This window comes from Octopus bimaculoides, chromosome 3 (assembly GCF_001194135.2).
Source record: "Octopus bimaculoides isolate UCB-OBI-ISO-001 chromosome 3, ASM119413v2, whole genome shotgun sequence".
In the NCBI taxonomy this organism is placed as follows: Eukaryota; Metazoa; Mollusca; class Cephalopoda; order Octopoda; family Octopodidae; genus Octopus; species Octopus bimaculoides.
Window position 1 is genome coordinate 89,670,142 of NC_068983.1, and position 6,458 is coordinate 89,676,599.

General features: G+C 34.0%; 1 long non-coding RNA gene across 1 annotated transcript in view; it reads right to left on the reverse strand.

Moving 5' to 3' along the window:
- Positions 1–2,037: 2,037 nt before the first annotated feature.
- LOC128247314 (uncharacterized) overlaps positions 2,038–6,458 on the reverse strand; it is a 10,825-nt gene continuing 6,404 nt past the window's right edge. Inside the window, exon 2 of the long non-coding RNA XR_008263692.1 lies at positions 2,038–3,060. This is a non-coding gene — a long non-coding RNA (uncharacterized LOC128247314). The remainder of the gene's footprint in view (positions 3,061–6,458) is intronic.

Consider the following 6,458-nt stretch of genomic DNA (forward strand, 5'->3'; position numbering starts at 1 on the left):
ATATATAATTCAATAATAGGATAAAGTCTTTGTAAGAATTTATCAAGTAGTTAGCGTCGAAAAACCTCATAAGGGAAAAAAACCCATCATTTATTCCCTTTATTTTTATGTGTTTTGACCATACATGTACTGATGAGTAAAAGATGCAAATTACTGCGTTGATTATGAAATCATGATTTACCATTAAGTTAAAGTTTTTAGGGGGTTAGCTTTGAGAATTACATTCCCTCGCGTTCGGTAAAAATGTGTTATGGTAGTTTGACTTTTAGAGTCCCTCTTAGCGTGAGGCATTCTTGTATAGTAATGCCCTTATATAAATTAATATATATATATATATATATATATATATATATATACACACACACACACACACACACACACACGGGTACAGGACATCACCAACGATAATATTTTCAACAAAGATATTACAACTGTATCTGATTGTTCACATACTGTGCGTGTATACATTTATTCTATCGCTGATATAATATTGTCATATAATACAATATGGAATAAGTACTTCCAATATTATCACTCCAAAAAAAGTGATAATGTTGGAAAGTGCTATAATTCTTATAAATCCCTAGTTAATAGTTGATGAAGAGAATATCCTATAGAATATATCTTTGTTTTACCAGATCAGTTTTTACTACTAAGTTGTGATTTTAAAGAGCTGTCAGTCAACAGGAACCAAAAGACTGGTATGCGACATACTGAGATGTCTCTTTCCTCCTTTAATCTGGGATATCATTTGTCTTGCACATTCATGTTGATGTTGTCTGCTCTCAAACCAGATAGTGTGAGATCTATTTAAGTCAGAAGTACAAACCATTCAGCATTTTATTGAGGGATATAATGGAGGCCGAGAGCATATATTCTGGGTATACTAGATGAATGCTACATCCACCAGAGTGGTAAATTTTCTATTTAATAATTCTATTCTTGCAATATCCTGATATAATCTGATAATTTATTTTCAAATCCAATGATACACACTCAGAAACAAAGATTAAGTCTTGATGAAGTCATTATGTATAGAAATAATCAAAAGTTTGATTTTGCATATACCAGAGACTCAGCATAGTAGCATATCATATGACAAAAACCACCACTGTACACCAGTGATGGAAGAGAGGATGAAAATGATAAGAGTCAAATAAGACTATAAACTGTCAGTTATTATTATTATATTTTTCAGTCATTTGCCAGTGCAATACTAAACACTTGTAACTAGCATGTAATGTTACTACTACTGCAGCTGTTATGATCAACAAGCTTATTCTACATTAACACAGAAAAAGTAGAACAAGTTAAGTGAAGAACAGCAATTAAAATTTTTTTCACCTCTCATTAATGTAGCATGTAAATGCTCATTAACTTATTGACAAATAACTCAATACTCATTTATATAAACTAAATAAAGACTTACTTAGCCAAACAAAGATCTCTCACTATCATACAACTTTGGTTGTCAACTTTCTTCATTACTTGGGTGAGAGGAGAAAAAAAATTGTTGTTTAGCCCTAGGGCAGCCCTGCTTGTGCAGAATAAACCAGTCCTGTCTTTTTGTCTGACATAGGATATCTAGAACTACATGATACAGTGCCTTGTTCAAGACAGTAAGGAGATTTAGCTGCTAATTCTAGCAGGTTGAAATAAGTTCACAGTGGCTCCTTGAAGTCCTTAAATATAAGTTTTAGTCTCTTGATACAAAATCTTCACAAATAAATGTAATAACTAGATTTTAAACAAGCTAATGAGAGTGCCTCTACATGATCCCTTAACCTGCTAGAAATATTAGTCAAATCTCACTCAAATTACACCTTACCATCTCAAATAAAGAAATAAACAGGAAGGACAAACTGAATAATGTAATCCTACAATGTTTGAAAAAAGAGATAGGATAGTCATAACAAAAACGTTCTGAACATAGGACTAATGCAGAGCTGAACAAAAGCAAGCATATTTCAAAAGAACTATCAGATTATCCAGAAAGTTCTGAGTGTTTTTTAATATGCAAAATGAGATATAAATAACTGACCTTTCAATAAATTTTACTCAATGAAATAATTTCCATTATTATTAATGACCCTTGCCAATCTATTAGGTAACTTAAATATTCCATTAGCATGAAATTTGACTGGTCTTTAAGACAAAAAGTTATCTAGATGCATTTTAACTCCATCTAAATCATTAAATGTTTTTCCTTGCAATAAGTTCTGTAGAGAAAAAACAAGTGGTAGTCAGATGGCACAGTATCAGGAGAATATGGTGAATGGAGTAAGAGATCCCAGCCAAGTTCATGTAGACGGGCGTTGTCTTATTAGAACACTACCCCTTTCTTGTTGGCAATCATCTCCAGCCTTAATTCTTTGATTTGTTGGTTCAAATTAGCCAGTTGACATCAGTACACATCAGAATTAATGGTCTGGTTTTGTGGGAGAAGCTCATAATAAATAATGCCTTTATGATCCCAAACACAAAGCATAGATTTTTTGGCATGGATATTCATCTTTGGTTGCTGTTTTGGGGGATTCTTACACAAACTCAAGGATCTTCTTCATACTATGTTTTCGTTCACAATCTAGTTTTCATCTCCAGCCATTTTTTGATTCCATTTCAAAAGCATATCACAAACAGAATACCAGTCCAAGCAATTCTTTTCTGAGAGTTTGTGAAGGTCCCTTACATTATAGTGAGAAAAGTATCCTAGCTTCACTAGGTGTTCATGAGCCATACTTTTAGAAACTTCCAACTCCTCTGCAAGTTCTCTAGTCGTGATACTTGAGTTTTCTTCGATTTTTGCCTTCAAAACATCTTCATCCAATTTTGAAGGTCCTCCACAGTGACTGTCATCTTCCAAGCTAAACTCTCCAGCTTTAAATTTTGCAAACCATTTTCGACCAGTTGATTCACCTACAGCATCATCACCATAAATTTCAACATAAAATGTTTTTGCAAGTCTTTGCAGCATTTTCTCCTTTTTTTTAGGAAAAGGAAAGCATTACAAGGCGAATATGAAATTTTCAGTCATCCATTTCAAATGTCAATAATGGGTGACTGGAATGAAAAATAAATTTATTTTTAGTCAGGAACAAAGAAGAGATGCACTACCACTTCAAGCAACATGAAAGTTTTAACTATGTTACATTTCAGGTGTGTTCAATGAAGCATTAAAAGATTTAGCTTAAAAATGCTCAGAACTTTCTGAACAATCTAATAATTGAAGTCTGCACGGGCAAAAATCAAACAGCAAAATACAAATATAATATATAAAGTGTGCATGATGAGAGAAAATACCTGTTCAAAACGATTACTTCCTCTACTCACACCATACAAACATAGCTGATTATTTTGATTTCTAGAGATTTCTCATAGGCCAATATTAAATGCATATCTTTCTTGGATTATCTGTTCTGCCTACATTCAATCATTTCTTATTTAATCCATTTAATTTATTATCATTAAAACTGTATCTACAACAGATTCATTTGATGTGTGTCTCTATGTGTGTTTGTCATACAGGTGAGTTGACAAGAGTTACTAGAGTATTAGGTAGAATTCCCTGTGGTATTCATTCTGGCTCTCTGCACTTGAATTTGTTTCTTGATGAGGTCAATTTATGTCTGTCATCCTTTCATGGTTTATAATTAAAGCACCAGTCCTGCACACGAGTTGATTCTTTCTCTCTCTTTTTCACTTTCACTCTGGAAGAAATCAGTTGAAACATGAATAGGAAAAGGCCGATGCCAGGTTTTAAAAGCACAAGGACTTGGGGGCTCAAGGAAGGAAAGAGCTTGTATATAAGATAAGCCTGATTTTAGAAGGGTTACTAGATGATCTCTCCAGAAAACTCTTTACCATATCAAGGAAATGAGGCAACCCTTATGCCCAGTAGTCTTTACCGCTGCTGTGGACTATTGGAAAAGTAACCCAACCCTTGCTGAAAGGTTTAAGAGGTTAAACTTTGAGATGTAAGAATAGAGGCCAATGTAAGACAAGAGATTCTTTAACTTCAACTAATACAAAGTAGAGAGGAATCTTCACAGTATGAGCAACATGATAGAAAATATCCCTTTTTACAGTCAGTTACATGAGAAAGAAAGAAATGGACAAACAAAAAACAACACATGCAATAGGGGAACTTCTTTAATTTTGTTGAGGATGAGACAACTCCACCGAAAGAGAATTTATTAATCTTACTGTTAATATTAGTACCACAAAAGGTGGCAAGATGGCAGAATCGTAAGCACAATGAGCAAAATGCTTAATAGCATTTCATTTGCTTTTATGATCTGAATTCAAATTCCAAGGTTGACTTTGCCTTTCATCCTTGCAGGGTCAATAAAATAAGTACCAGTGAAGCACTGAGGCCAATGTAATCAGCTTACCCACTGCTCCAAACTTACAGCCCTTGTGCCAAAATTTGGAAACAATATTAGTACCACAATAATAAAACACCCAATACACTTTGTAAAGTGGTTGGTAACAAGAAAGGCATCCAGCTGCAGGAACCCTACCACAAAGTAGAATATGCAAGCAGGACATTCTGGACATTCAGGACATTCTGACCGATGTAGGAGGACAGTGACTCTAAATAAGAACTGACTCAGACTGTGCTGACCTGTTCAACCCATACCAGCATGAAAAAGCAGATGGAAAAATGAAGATTATAGAAGAGCAGCTATTATTTTTGCAGACAACAAGGTTATTCTCTCTTCTAGTAAAAAGTAGAATGTGCAATATTTGTTAACATCCTGTGATGCTGCATGAAGACTACAAAGAAATGAAGCAAGCATGTTTTGATGGATATGTAATGTTAGTGTGCATAAACAGATTTATTTATATGTGCACACACATATACACATGTTATGGTCATGTTATGTGTAATATAGGGAGTTGAAAAATTACATTTAACAAAAATTATCCTTGCAACCAAAAGACAAAATCTCCATGAGAGGCATGTAGCAGGTTTTTGCTTCACTTTGAATCCTAACTGTTAGTTCTCCGATTATGAAAAGCTTTGTAAACATAAACAGGATCTTTCAGGTTGAATAATGCTGTCAGTAAAAATCAGATTGATAAAATTATATATAAGCACATCCTGGATTTTCAAATGATGATGTCACCACAGATCTGTCCAACCAGATTTGTTATGGAGCACAATGAGACCAGATTGGAAAAGAAATGGCAAAACTTGATGGGCAGAGAGTTTGAATGACAGGAGCTTAGTGACATGAGTAGTGAAGCATAATGGTCAACAAATTATTGCATTTGGCAGTCTACACCAGTACAACTGTCAAAAACTAGCACACTTACCACTCTAACAGGCATACTCTTACTTGCCTCTCAACAAACATTCTCCAACAACACCTGGCTTTCTTTTCTGAAACTATCATGGTCCATGTAAACTCAAAACAATAAAACAGATGATTACTTTTCTCATTCATCCAACATCTTACCCATCTAGAAATTGTTTCAGCTAATCCAAATGTTTGGAAAATAAAAACAATACAGTTAGGATCTTATATCTAGCTGTTTTGATCTTTGCTTTCTTGGAGGCCTTCTGACAAATTTTCACTTATTAGAAAGCAAAACGACCCATGTTACATAACAAAACAGTGAAGTTTCAGGGTAAGAAGAGTCTGATGCTTTGGGGATACATAAAAAGTGATGGTTAAAATTGATGGTAACTTGAATAGTACCAAGCACATCCTGTTGCTAAAGGACAATTTCATACCAGATTTGGATAAAGGTGACATTTTTCAGCATGACATAACTCCATGCCACAGATCACATGCAACACAACAGAGTCTAGCTGATGAAGCTGTTACCATATAAAAAGATTGGCCAGCTCAGAGCCCTGACTTTAATATCATCGAGTAAATGTGAACAGAACTAAGAAGATTTCATCAGAAGAATCCACACAATCTTCTTGAAGGGTTGTGGAAGCTCAGCCACAGAGAATGGCATCTCATTCCTGTGAAGATAGTGAAGGATTTGTACGCATCTCTTCCCAGGTGCATTGAAGCAATTATTGAAGCTAAGGCAAGCCACACGAAATATTAACAGTGTACAGTAACTTTTTGAAATGAACATTATATAATAAATTTTCATTAAAGGCAGTGAGCTGGCAGAAACTTTAACATGTCGGGCAAAATGCTTAGTGGTATTTCATCTGTTTTTACATTCTGAGTTCAAATTCTACTGAGGTCGACTTTGCTTTTCATCCTTTTGTTGACCATATTCATTATATCAGGTCATCTGTTGATCATATTCATTATACCAGGTCATCCCATAAGTTCTGTCCGATTTTACCTTTTTTAAAACTGAATGAAATTTAATAGTATTTTAGAATGTCTAATGGAATTAAAAATTATTTTTATGTATTTGTGTATATTTAAACTAATTAAATATTATTTTACAGAATAATAGAATTAAAATTTCTTTGATTAAAA